This window comes from Pristis pectinata, chromosome 2, assembly GCF_009764475.1.
Source record: "Pristis pectinata isolate sPriPec2 chromosome 2, sPriPec2.1.pri, whole genome shotgun sequence".
NCBI classification, from domain to species: Eukaryota; Metazoa; Chordata; class Chondrichthyes; order Rhinopristiformes; family Pristidae; genus Pristis; species Pristis pectinata.
The window spans coordinates 138321537-138335672 of NC_067406.1; the positions used below are offsets into that span (position 1 = coordinate 138321537).

General features: G+C 42.9%; 1 protein-coding gene across 4 annotated transcripts in view; it reads left to right on the top strand.

The window, feature by feature from the left end:
- grid2 (glutamate receptor, ionotropic, delta 2) overlaps positions 1-14136 on the top strand; it is a 930013-nt gene that overhangs the window by 415867 nt on the left and 500010 nt on the right. The gene's annotated exons all lie outside the window — the stretch shown is intronic.

Below are 14136 nucleotides of genomic sequence, written 5' to 3' on the forward strand. Positions count from 1 at the left end.
CTAACTCCATCTACAAGTTTGCAGATGATACCACCGTTGTAGGCTGTATCTCAAACAGCGATGAGTCGGAGTACAGGGAGGAAATAGAGAGCTGAGTGAAATGGTGTCATGACAACAAACTTTTCCTCAAAGTCAACAAAACAAAAGAGCTGGTCATTGACTTCAGGAAAGGGGGCAGTGTACATGCACCTGTCTACATCAGTGGTGCTGAGGTCGAGAGGGTTGAGAGCTTCAAGTTCCTGGGTGTGAACATCACCAACAGCCTGTCCTGGTCAAATCACGTAGAAGCCATGGCCAAGAAAGCTCACCAGCACCTCTACTTCCTCAGGAGGCTAAAGAAATTTGGTTTGTTCCCTTTGACTCTCACCAACTTTTACCGATGCACCATAGAAAGCATTCTATCTGGATGTATCACTGCTTGGTACGGCAACTGCTCTTCCCAGGACCACAAGAAACTGCAGAGAGTTGTGGACACAGCCCAGCGCATTACGGACACCAGTCTTCCCTCCTTGGACTCTGTCTTTACCTCTCGTTGTCTTGGTGAAACAGCCAGCATAATCAAAGACCCCACCCACCCGGGACATTCTCTCTTCTCTCCTCTTGCATCAGGTAGAAGATACAGGAACCTGAAGGCACGTACCACCAGACTTAAGGACAGCTTCTACCCCACTGTGATAAGACTATTGAACAGTTCCCTTTTCCAATGAGATGGACTCTGACCTCATGATCTACCTTGTTGTGACCTTGCACCTTATTGCACTGCACTTTCTCTGTAGCTGTGACACTTTACTCTGTACTGTTATTGTTTTTACCTGTACTACATCAATGCACTCTGTACTAACTCAATGTAACTGCACTGTGTAGTGAATTGACCTGTGCGATTGGTTTGCAAGACAAGCTTTTCACTGTACCTCGGTACAAGTGACAATAATATACCAATACCAATACAATCTCAGGACATTCTAACACGCTTTGAAAGTACTTTAAAGTGTGCGTTGTTATGGTACTGAAAGAAGCATGGAAGCCAATTTTCTTAAAGCTGGCGTCCACATAACACAATATGTTAATGAGCAGATAATCTGCTATTTGTTTGTGAGAACCAAGGCCTAAATATTGTCCAGAATTACAGGGTTAACTGTTCTTCAATCTTTTATGTCCACCTAAGACTTGGTACGGTGATACCTGTGAAACACAGCATTGCCTACAGTGCAGTATTGCCCTGCGGTATCAGCATAGACTGTTGTGTTCAAGTATCTCGATTGAGATATAAGTCTACAATCTTCTGACTGAGGTACAAGAATGGTTCGCTTAGCTACATCCGAAGGGTTAAATCATCCACTTGCATTCCTGCAGAAAGCACCTGATTTCTATTCCATTAAAGTAAAATGCAAAGCAGCCATTTCCAAGAACGGGTGGCTGAACCTCCAAGCTCAGGTGACCTTGTACCTTGCAGAAGAACCCTGGAACTTATGATTAACAGCAAAGGGTAGGAGCATCACACAAGCAATGAGATATTGCAGGATGAATCACTGCTTGCACTAATAGCATGATGGTGTTTACGGCACTCTTGAGTAAAAAAGCTTTGCTGTTTGATGTTGAACAGTACCAGAAGGCAAGTCTTTGATGGAAAGTTCAGCATTCTGCAGCAACAACTAAATGAGAAGTGCAACAGTTGACTTTTAATTAAGTGCAGATATTTCTCGTCCAACACTCTGCAATAATAACACAATCAAAACCTGATTTATTCATTTCCCAAAACAACTGGAGTTCAAATCTATTTCCTTTGGCACATTCGAAAGCCAATTAGTTAAGGATGCCTTTTGAAATGGAGCATTGTGCATGTATAGGCCCATCCACCAAGTGGTCTGGCAGCTGGTAGCTCAATCTCCAAGTCTTTGCAAATGCATGACCTTCATCTGTGATTATAATGGGGTTGGGTGCATTCAGAATCACCATTACCTTTCACCCACTCTACTGGCTGAAGTGCACCCATTCTACTGGCTGATTCCTGGTAATAAAATGTAAGCCTCCTGAAAATTCACCACAGAATTGATTGTCTTTGAGATAAACTGGACTGACATCATTAATCAATTAGAACTTTTAGCTGCGTCAAAAACTATGAGGCAATTTTTCAGCGGGAACAGTGAATCTCAAAGGTTTATACAGTGAATCTCAAAGGTTTTTTTCAAACCCATTTAATGCATTTGATTCTTCTTTTCCATAATTATACCATGGCGAGTGTTGATTACTCACAGTGCCAAGGTAATTAGTGCATTAATTGGATGAGGATGGAATCCTCCTCTCATTATTTTTCCTCATAATGAGTAATCTCCCCAGGTAGGGTATCACAACATCTTGATTGATCATCCACCTGTAGCTGTAATTTTTGTTCTGTAATGATAAATGGAATCAGACAGCTATGTGGAGGTGTGTGTAACACAGAAACCCCAAGGACAGGGGCCAATCTGCTCCAGATTTCATCAGGTTACAAAGAAATGAAAGATTTGTCAACCCCTGGTGTTATGTCTAAGTAACCCATTGACTTTTGCATTAAGTTACAATTATATGCAATGTCCGGATATAATTAATTATGCTCACTGAAGTAAAATATTCCTTGTACACTCGTTATAATTCAGTGGATGTTCTCAGTTGCTATTTGAAATTTAATTCAAGTGTACTTATCAATGAACTTGACTCCCGTAAAAAGTCTGCTGAAAACTGTCCCCTTATTTTATAACCTAGAGCAACGTCATATTGTGTTGTGCATATAAATGAGCAAAGTCGGCATTAACGGCCCAATTACTACTCCACCAAAATGTGGCTGAATGCATATTGGCAGGATTTAAAGTTCTCAAATGGCTCAATGGCTATGATTACCTTAGCAACTCACAAAATGCTGGAGGAACTCAGCAGGCCGGGCAGCACCTGTGGAGGGAAATGGACAGTCGACGTGTCAGCTCGAGACCCTTCATCAGGTCTATTAGTCCACTTCCCTCCATAGATGCTGCCCAACCTATTGAGTTCCTCCAGCATTTTGTGTGTTGCTCCAGATTTCCAGCATCTGCAGTCTCTCTTAAGTCTCTTTGATTACTTTATTTCCCTAGAGGTGCAAAATTCTTTTAGTTTAGTTCTCATTTTTCAGTTTTTTGAGTGACCACAGATGAGGCTGATGACTGAACAAACTTGTTAGGCAGCCGAAGTGGGGAGGGATGAGAGCGAGGTGAGCTTGGGTCTTTCACTGCTACGTGGTAGTACTCTCGACTTCTCACCAGAACAATGGCAAAACATAGAGTCGTAGAGTTGTTCAACATGGAAACAGACCCTTTATCCCACCTCACCATGCGGACCAAGACTCCTGTCTGAGCTATTCCCATTTGCCTGCGTTTGGCCCATATCCCTCTGAACCTTTCCTATCCATGTACCCGTCCAAACTACGTTTAAATGGAATAATTGTATCAGCCTCTACAGCTTCCTCTGGCAGCTCGTTCCATTTACCCACCACCCTCTGTGTGGAAAAACTTGCCCCTCAGGTCCCTTTTAAATCTTTCCCCTCTCACCTTAAATCTATGTCCTCTAGTTTGAGACTCCCCTACCCTGGGGAAAAGACTATGACTGTCCACCTTATTGATGCCGCTCATGATTTTATGAACCTCTATAAGGTCACTCCTCAGTTTCCTACTCTCCAGGGAGAAAAGTCCCAGCCTATCTAACCTCTCCTTATAATTCAAGGTTTCCAACTCAACAATGCAGTTCAGATCAGCAGCTTAGCCCCACCACACGGTAATATGCCGCTGTGCTTCACCAGTGGAGTGTGTGTACAAATGCCAGATTTTAAAAAAAAGCAAAAGGAGTTCTAAATGTGCAAAGTATTAACAGCAGAATCTAAAGAAAGGAAAAGCTGGGACTGAACCGTTCACCTTTGGTGTTTGAGGAGCTGTGCTGTGACTGTTGTGAGTGCTGGCAATTTGGTCATGACCCCAACCTGTTCTCCTGTCAACGTAAGCTCCTTATCAGGAGCTCCTGGGTGAAGCCTTATCCTGTGAGCTGGTACACAACTGGTTACAACATCCACAGCAGATGAAATACTCCGCAGCCTCTCACTCCTTTGTGACCCATCACTGCAGGGTCACCTCAGGAAGTAAGGAAACTCTGCTTTCTTCCCTGTGAACAGCATTTCCTTAAATCCTGCTCGTCTTCCCCTTTTCGAACTTCAGTTACAATAGCATGTAAAGAAAGTGTCATCAACAACATTACCATCAGGCCCAATCCCAATCCTCCCCTTCCCCAGGTCCCCAACACCACCTTATCCCTGAATCAATATCTCCTAACCCATTGCTCTTTGCAATCTTTCCAACTCTCTCCTGCTTATGATGCCCACCTTGTGTTCCCTTGCCCATTTCCCAGGAAGAACTGGATCAATCAGTCTCTCTTTAGGTTCCCATTTTATCTGTCAACGTAGATGCTTCTCTCTCATTGGGTATCAGCTCTTCTTTACATTGAAGGTCACTTTCCTATATTAAAGAAAGTGTGTAGGTGGTAATCCAGCAGCACTGTTCAAAGCATGAGTCACTTGTACACTGAAGTACAGCATTTGGTTTTGCAGTTAATTCTAAACAAGACATACATGTCTCTCTGCAGAAGCTCAGATTGGCCTAGTCTTTCAAACAACAAAGTACTTTTGAGGTTTGTAGTCGCTACTATGTAAAACCTAGCAGCCAATTTGCAAACAGCAAACTTTTACAAACAGCAGTATGATGTGGACCAGATGAACTGTGTCTATGGTAATGAGAGATAAACACTGTGCCAGGGATTACTTGCTTGCTTTTCTTTGAACCAGTGGCATGGAATTTTTTTGGAGTCACCAGGCAGGGCAGAACATTTAGTATTGTATGCAAACCCAATACATCAGGGGCACATCCCTCCACACCATCAGTGGTATCTGCATGAGATGCTGCCTCAAGAAGGCAACATCTATCAACAAAGATCCCCACCATCCGGGCCATGCCATCTTCTCGCAGCTACCATCGCGCAGGAGGTACAGAAGCCTGAAGTCCCACACCCAGCAGGTTCAAGAACAGTTACTTCCCTTCAACCATCCGGTTCTTGAACCAACCTGCACAACCCTAATCACTACATCAGTACAGCAACACTCTGATCACTTTGCGCTACAATGGACTTTGTTTTGTTTTGTTCTAATTGTGTTCTTTCTTGTATAATTTTATACGATTTACGGTTAATTTATGTTTTTCTTGTGAATATTGTATATCTGATGCTATGTTTCTGTGATGCTGCTGCAAGTAAGTTTTTCATTGCTCCTGTGCACACATGGACTTGTGCATCTGACAATAAACTCGACTATGACTTTGACTCCTGAGACAACAGCACTTCCAACAATGCAGTACTCCTGCGAAACTGCATTGATTCTCTTGCTTTTTGTGCTGGAGGCTCTTTATTTCATGACCATATTTCCATACGACAAAGAACGAGATCATTTTTTTGTCCATTGTGTCTATGTCTCAAAGAGTTATCCCATTCCCCCTGTAACCTATCCTCCCCACATTCCCTGAAGTGACAAACTCACAACTTTCACACCCAAAGCATCTGTGGAAAGAGAATCAGAGTTAACAGTTTGGAGACACAAGAGATGACAGATGCTGGAATCTGGAGCAACAAATAGTCTGCAATTGGAAAGGAATTGTCGATGTTTTGGGTGGAAACCCTGCATCGTGACTGATGCAAGGTTTTTACCCGAAATGTCGATGATTCCTTTCTCCTCACAGAGTCAACAATTTGTTTTGCCCTCTTTCCCAGTTCTGATGAAGGGTATTTGACATGAAATATGACCTGAAAGGTCTGGATAGAATGGACATGGAGAGGATGTTTCCATTAGTAGGATCTGAGGGTACAGCCTCAGAATAAAGGGATGTCCATTTAGAACTGAGATGAGAAGCTCTTCTTCAGCCAGAGGATGGTGAATCTGTGGAACTTATTGCCACCGAGGGCTGTGGAGGCCAAGTCATTGGGTGTATTTAAAGCAGAGATTGATAAGCAAGTTGTCACAGAGAGAAGGTAAGAGAATGGGGTTTAAAAAAAGTCAGTGAAAAACATCCTTGCAGCACTATCACAGGCATGTAGGTTCAGACACCACACAGAATACAAATTCGACACAAATTATACATAAAATTATACTATACAGTGAAAAAAAATACTGTGAAAAAGCAAGACCTTAGTGCAAAAAACAGGCACAATTGAAGACAACTCCAAGAGGTGGTCCGTAGTGTTCTGTTACTGAGGTAGGGTTAGGGTTGTGCAGGTCGTTTCAAGAACCTGGTGACTGTAGGAAAGTAACTGTTCCTAAACCTGGTGGTGTGGGACTTCAGAGTTCTGTACCTCCTGCCTGACGGCAGCAGTGAGAAGATGGCATGATCCGGAAGATGGTGGGTATCCTTGATGATAGATGCTGCCTTCTTGAGGCAGCACCTCCTGTAGATGCTGTCAGTGCTGGGGAGGGCTGCGCCCGTGATGGACTGGGCTGTGTCCACAACTCTCCGCAGCCTCCTGTGTTCCTGTGTGCTGGAATTGCCGTACCAGACCTTGATGCAACCAGTCAGGATACTTTCAACAGTGCATCTGTCGAAGTTAGTCGGAGTATTCAGTGACATGCCAAATCTCCTTGAGATTCTCAGAAAGCAGAGCCGCTAGTGTGCCTTCTTCATGATTGCATCAATGTGCTGGGCCCAAGACAGGTCATCTGAGATGTTAACGCCCAAGAATTTGAAGCTGTTCACCCTCTGACCCACCGATGAGAACAGGTACATGGGCCCCCAACTTCACCTTGCTGAAGTCAAGGATTAGCTCCTTGGTCTTGGTCTCGATGTCACATATACATCGAAACACACAGTGAATGCATCTTTTTGCGTTACTGAGTATGTGCTGGGGGCAGCCCGCAAGTGTCACCACTCTTCTGGCGCCAACACAGCATGCCCACAGCTCCTAACCCGTATGTCTTTGGAATGTGGGAGGAAACCGAAGCACCCAGAGGAAACCCATGCAGACACAAGGAGAACGTACAAACTCCTGACAGACAGCGGCGGGAATTGAACCTGGGTTGTTGGCACTGTAATAGTGTTACGCTAACTGCTACGCTACCGTGCCTCTTTTTTGCCCCGGAGGAATTGTGTGTCAACGCTGAAGAGACTGCTGGGTTTGGGACAGGTACAGTAGTGTAGCAGTTAGCGTAACACTATTACAGCCCCAGCGACCCTGGTCCAATTGCAGCCACTGTCTGTAAGGAGATTGTACATTCTCTCCGTGACTGCGTGCGTTTCCTCTGGGTGCTCCGATCTCCTCCCACATTCCAAAGGCGTACGGGTTAGGAAGTTGTGGGCATGCAATGTTGGCGCTGGAAGCGTGGCGACACTTACGGGCTGCCCCCAGAACACTCTACGCAAAAGTTGCATTTCACTGTTTCGATGTACGTGTGACTAATAAAGATATCTTATCTTATTTTATCTTATCTTGTTGGCACATACTCCTGGTAAGCAGTTGTGATTGATCCTGTATCTAAATTCTAATCATGGGTACCTTCACCAGACGGAATGCAGCCAGTTGCGAAGGCAGCTTATAACCACCTTCTCAAGGGCAACTGGATGCAGGCAATAAATGTTGGCCTTGCCAGACAACACCCACATCTGCAGGAAGCAATGATCTTTTTCATATTTGTGTATCTCCTTGTTCAGGCTAAATTAAAGTCTTTCTACTCCATCCAAGAAATAAGCCTTTGCCACCAGACTGGTGAAAATATCTCCCACTGCAACACCGTAAGATTCCTCATTCTTTTACAACAAGGCTTCCTAATGGTTTCCCTGAGTGACACTGCTAAATTGTTTCCCAACTTATGATTTTCACACTTCAAACTCATGCCCATTAGGTACAGGGTAGAGACTGTCTGCATACAGTTCTACTTGGCTGCCAAGATATAGAGAAGAGTTTCCATCTCATCTCTCAGAATTGGAATTGAGCCCAGATCCCTAAAGTGCCGATACGAGCATCTGCTGCCCCGCTGCACGACTCAACTTGATTTTGCTGTTCCATCCAACCACTCAGTAATGAGCACAAAACTGCACCTTCCTTCAGGTCAATGTGATTTTTGGCTGGAAATTGTTCCCTTTGGGGGTCAATGATTAAAGTGTCCAGAGCTGGGCCAAAGAATCATGAAAAGCATATTCTGGAAATCCAAAATAAGCAGAAGATGCTGGAAATTGTCATCAGCTCAGGCAGTGTTTGTGGAGCGAGAAACAGTTAAGTGTTTCAGTTTGATGGCCTTCATGTGCCACGTTAACTTTGCACCTCTCTCATCTGCTACAGTAACTTTGTCTTTGTCTCTCTGTCTTTATATCTCTCTCTCTTTATCTATCCATCTCTCTCTCTCTTGCTCTCTAATTCTCTCTCTCTCTTTCTCTCTATCTATTCCCTCTCGATATAGCTCTCTCTTTTTTGCTTCCCTCCCCCCCCTCTATATCTCTTCCCTTTCTCTCTCTCTTTATATCTCTCCTTTCCCTTTTTCTCTCCCTCTCTCTTTCTCCTCTCTCTCTTTCTTTCTCTCTCTCCCTCCCTTCCTCTCTCTCCCTCTCTCCCCCTCTCTCCCTCTCCCCCCTCCTCTCTTCCCCTTTCTCCCTCTCTCTCTTTTCCCCTCTCTCCCTCTCTGTCAGTGTTGTCTGACCCAATGCACCTTTCCAGGATCTTTGCAACATTGGCTCTCCCCTTGGAATCTTTTCCAAAGTGAAATAGGGTTTATGCTTTCACACCAGCTGGTCAAGAATATCAACTGTTTTGACAAAACTTCTGCTGGGTCTGGCTATGGAATTTTATCTGTGTCCTCCAACCAGTTATGGAAGCACAAAACAAAGTTATTCTGGGGTTTTCAGAACAATTTCTGACCTTCATGTGGAGAAAATAGGATCTTTGCCTCTTCAGCTGCTCTGCTCTGCTGAATTCCTTTAAGTGTTCTATCTGGTTCCCACTCCCTGAAGTAAGATCCTGACTTGCTGAAGTTTGTCCCTTAGTCCCTCTCCTGTCCTCCCTGCTCTCTGAAGTGTAAACCTCTGCACGGATCACACCATTTCAGAGAGATATGACCTATATTAAAGGGAAATGAAGCGTTAGTTATTTATTTCAGATAAAAGATTTATGTCGACATTTTTCGAACCATGCTTTGGGTTCTTTGTTTCCCACTAATCAAGTGGTAGTCAATGAACCTTCACTAACTTGCTGCTTAAGTACATGTTATCACCACGCACACACCTTTGTTTCCTGCTTACATACCTTACCAATGCTCAAATGACAGATGTGATCAATCGGACCACCAAAATTCTTCAGATCCCATCTGACACATCCACAGAAGTGATAGGAGATATCCCATTTACTCCCGAATCATCAATTAGCCACATGGGATGTTTGTAGAATTTCTGGAGTGGGAATCCTGTGAAACCATCTTTCTTACAATGTCCTTCCTGTCTCCTCCCAATCCTCTTGATTTTTGACTTGTTAAAGAGCAGAACAGTTGGACATGGTATTTTTAAACCTTACTCTCAAACAACAGTTGATACCAAAAGAAAGGAGTCTAAATGAAAAATAAATGGTTGTTTCCTGAGATCAAAGCAAACACTAAAAATGTATTCATATGATCTCTGCTATTTAGCAAGGACATTCAGTAAAATTTTTAAATAACTTCAGTAAAATAGACAGATCAGAAATAGAATCAGATCTATTATCACTGACTTATATAGAACATAAAGCACTGGACAGACCATTCAGCCCATCATGTTGTGCTGTTTTGCGGCAGCAGTACAGTGCAAAGATATAAAATTACCATAAATTACAAAAATAAATAAGTAGTGCAAAAAAAAGAATAACAAGGTAGTGTTCATGGGTTCATGGACCATTCAGAAATCTGATGGCGGAGGGGAAGAAACTGTTTCTGAATCATTGAGTGTGGGTCTTCAGGCTCCTGTACCTCCTCCCCAATGGTAGTAACGTGAAGAGGGCCTGTCCTGGATGGTGAGGGTCCTTAATGATGGATGGCGCTTTCTTGAGGCACCACCTCTTAAAGATGTCCTTGACGGTGGGGAGGGTTGTGCCCATGATGGAGCTGGCTTAGTCTACAACCCTCTGCAGCCTCTTGCGATTCTACACATTGGAGCCTCCATACCGAGCTGTGATGCAACCAGTCCGAATGCTCCCCACCATACATTTATAGAAGTTTGTTGGAGTCTTCAATAACATACTGAACCTCATCAAACTCCCAATGAAGTTGAGTCACTGGTGTGCCTTCTTCGTGATTGCGTCAATGTGTTGAGCCCAGGACAGATCCTCTGAGATGTTGACACCCAGGAACTTGAAACTGCTTGCCCGCTGACCCCTAAATGAGGACTGGTGTGTGTGTTCTCCTGACTTCCCCTTCTGGAAGTCCACAATCAATTCCTTGTACTCAATCTGGGTATCTCTCTTAATTACTTCAGATTAGTGGGTGGCACAAAGGTGCACCTACTGGAGCTCTAGTGACCAGGGTTCAATCTTGACCTCAGGTGCTGTCTGTGTGGAGTTTGCACCTTCTCCCTGTGACTGAGTTTTCTCCCAGGTACTCTGGTTTCACCCTAGATGTGTGAGTTGGTAGGCTGAAGTTCAACTCGTGCAGGTGAATGGTAGAATATGAGAGAAATGATGGGAATGTGGGAAGAATAAAATGGAATTAGTGTACCAAGGTCGGCATGGACTCGATGGGCCAAAGGCCAGTTTCCCTGCTGTATGAGTCTATGACTCTGAATTATTAAAGATGGCTAATCAATGACAATCAACATTTGTCTATCCAAGTACAGCTGACACAAAGCAAAGTTCACAAATATTATGTATATCTAAGGTATTACACTGCATAAATTAAGTGGAATGGTGTCTGTGTGGAAAGATATCAAGGAAATGCTTTTGGCAACTTTAGGGGCTTGTTTGCATGCTGCATTCTATTGTATCTTCTGCCCAGTTTGAAAATTCTCTTCACAGTAATTGCAATCTCAGCAGGTTGTGTCTAGAGTAGAGAATTGAAGAGACAATGCAGTGATTAATCCATTTCTTGCAAAAGCAATTTCCACCAGCAGCCACTCCTTAGGTGTGAAGTTGGCCCATTGTTCTATTCCTTTGCAAGCTAAGAGGTCCTAAGCCAAATGTAATTCCCCACCCCGTCCAAAGATTGATCACTACAGTTGCATGAGCAACGCACAGAGCACCAAAGAAATTCTTCAAACTGGCCAGGGGAAGCAACATTAATTTAGCAAAATAATATGAGATACTTCAAAAGACAAAAACACGTTCCCTATAGAGGTGATAATTTTAATTTTAATGGTGATGTACTAATACTTCAATGAGCAAAGCTACAAAGAATATCTTTATATATTGTCTTTCACATCTCTTTCTGGATGCTGCAAGGTATTTTTCAGCCAAATCCTTTTGGAATATAGTCATCGAGGTATTGTAGCACAATGGTTAAGTTACTAGACCAGTATGTGGAGAAATGGACCATTGATATAGAAGTGTGAGTTTAAGTGGTAACTGGAGAATAGTAAATCCAAAGTGAAAAGTCTTGGTAATGGTGACCATGGACGTACCAGATCTTTATAAAAACCCATCCGGTTCACTGTTGTCCTTCATGGAGGGAAATCCACTGTCCTTTGGTCTGGTCTATGTCATTGCACACCTAACAACAGTGGACTCTTAACTGCCTCCTCAATTCAGGGGATGTCAGGGATGGAGAACAAATGATGACCTTTCAAGTGATGTCCACTTCCCATAAGCAAAAGTTTGAAAATTCCTTTTTCATTGTAGTTCCCTCTTTCTGCATCTAAGACCCAATCTTTTAGTCATCTAGTGATATCTGTTAATGTGGCTGGAATCCAGGACTGCGTGGTGATGCTTCTGTGAATTGGGTCAGGACATGATACCATGTTGTATATGCTCAAGTTATTGTTGATATCATTACGGTGTAAGATTTGCAAATGCATATCTAATTTAACTAAACGCAGGAGACTTGTTCATGACTACAAGCCACGATGGTCACAGGTGTATTGGTTTGAAGCACAACAGGTTGATTTAACAAGCTGCATCCGGTACAAGGAAGTAATACTAAACAAAGACAATACAGGCAACCCCTGCATAATGCTGTCCAGGTTACGGAAATTTGTCCTTATAGAATTCACAAATCACTACCCAGAGATTTGAGACAGGGAATTTGTGTGGAAGAAAACGTAAATAAAACAACACATAATTGATTTTTTTCCCACTTGTTTTCCTTGACACATGCGCAGGTGACGAGGCTTTGCGTTATAGTAAATCATGATATGAATTGTTTTCTAGGAACGCCACCCCCTGTAATGCAGGGATCACCCGCATTCTGCATCTATTCCCCTCCCTTTGAGTGACTGCGATGATGTCTTTTCCTCCTGTTGTATCCTGTAGATTGCAGGTTCTAATCTTTCTGGTTCCGCTCACCCTCTTTCTCTCTCATACCACACTTTAATGCTTTTTCCTTTTTGATCTTACCTGATAACTATCAATTCTCAGAGCTACCTTACCTCTGTTGCTTTGAAACATGCATTTAATGTTCCGTTTACTACTAGGCCTGTCTCCTCTCTTGCTGATTGAATCATTCCTTATCATCCTTGTTTACTCTCATGTGGACTGAGCTACTCCTTAAGTAGGCCCTCTAATTGTCTCAAATTCTGTCGTAGATGTCAGCATGACCCTTTTGGGTGTTTTGACCCCTCTTTTGTTCTCATGATCACTTAATCACTATTCTGGTCCCAATTTACTTGTTTCATGTACCATGTTTTGTTATTAGTCCCTGGGAGATTAAATGCACTTGTTCTATCCCAGGCTATCTGTCTGCTTCAAACACACCACAGTCTAAATTAGCTCCCTAACTTGCTCATTCTGCAAATTATAAGCATAATTCTACTTCAGCACATTTTTTTGCAGTTAGCATTATTTTTGACAAATGTCCATCATGCTTAGCTTTATGACCTTCGTCCATTTTCATCCAGAGTTAATACATGTTGTATTGGCTTTACAACATTACTTTAATGTTAACAATTTTTATAACACAGATTCAGAATCAGAGTCAGATTTATGATCACTGACTTATATGACATGAAGTTTGTTGTTTTGCGGCAGCAGTACAGTGCAGATACGGAAAATTACTATAAATTATAAAAGTAAAAAAATAGTGCCAAAAATAATGAGGTAGTATTCATGGGTTCATGGATCGTTCAGAAATCTGATGGCAGAGGAGAAGAAGCTGTTCTTGAATCACTGAGTGTGGGTCTCCAGGCTCCTGTACCTCCTCCCTGATAGTAGTAACGAGAAGAGGGCATGTCCTGGATGGTGAGGGTCCTTAGTGATGGATGCCGCCTTCTTGAGGCACCGCCTCTTGAAGATGTCCTCGATGGTGGGGAGGGTTGTTTCCGTGATGGAGCTGGCTGAGTCTACAACCCTCTGCAGCCTCTTGCGATCCTGTGCATTGGAGCCTCCATACCAGGCGGTGATGCAACCAGTCAGAATGCTCTCCAACGTACATCTATACAACGCTGTTTTATTACAGCAACAAAATTAACACATAAAGGTTTGTCAGGAACTCTTTAAAACAGGCTTAAATGTTTAAACCATTTGACTGTAGCAAAGACAGTACTGGTTCTAAAAGGTTCCTCTGGACCACCAACTTTACCAGAACTATTAAATCCAAAGGCAACTTAACAATGATCAATGAACCATGCGCATCATCATGTCAGATGCTTTCACATGCCATGCCTTCCCTAAGTATGTTTGTGTCAATACCATCCCTTGAAAGTTTACGTTTGGTAATGTAAATCGGTGATTCGATCTAAATGGAATCATCTGCGTTTGCATATTTATGTCCTTTTGTGAGTGTGACAAAGGAAGCAATATTGTGGACTTGTTAAAGAAGTGTGACTTGCTCGATCTGTGTTTGGCTAAGTGAGTAATTTTTGGAAGTCTGCTTAATTTGGTTGGAAACCAAAATACTTTGGTTATTTGGAAACCAATACAATACATCAAAGCTCTGTCCTGACTTTT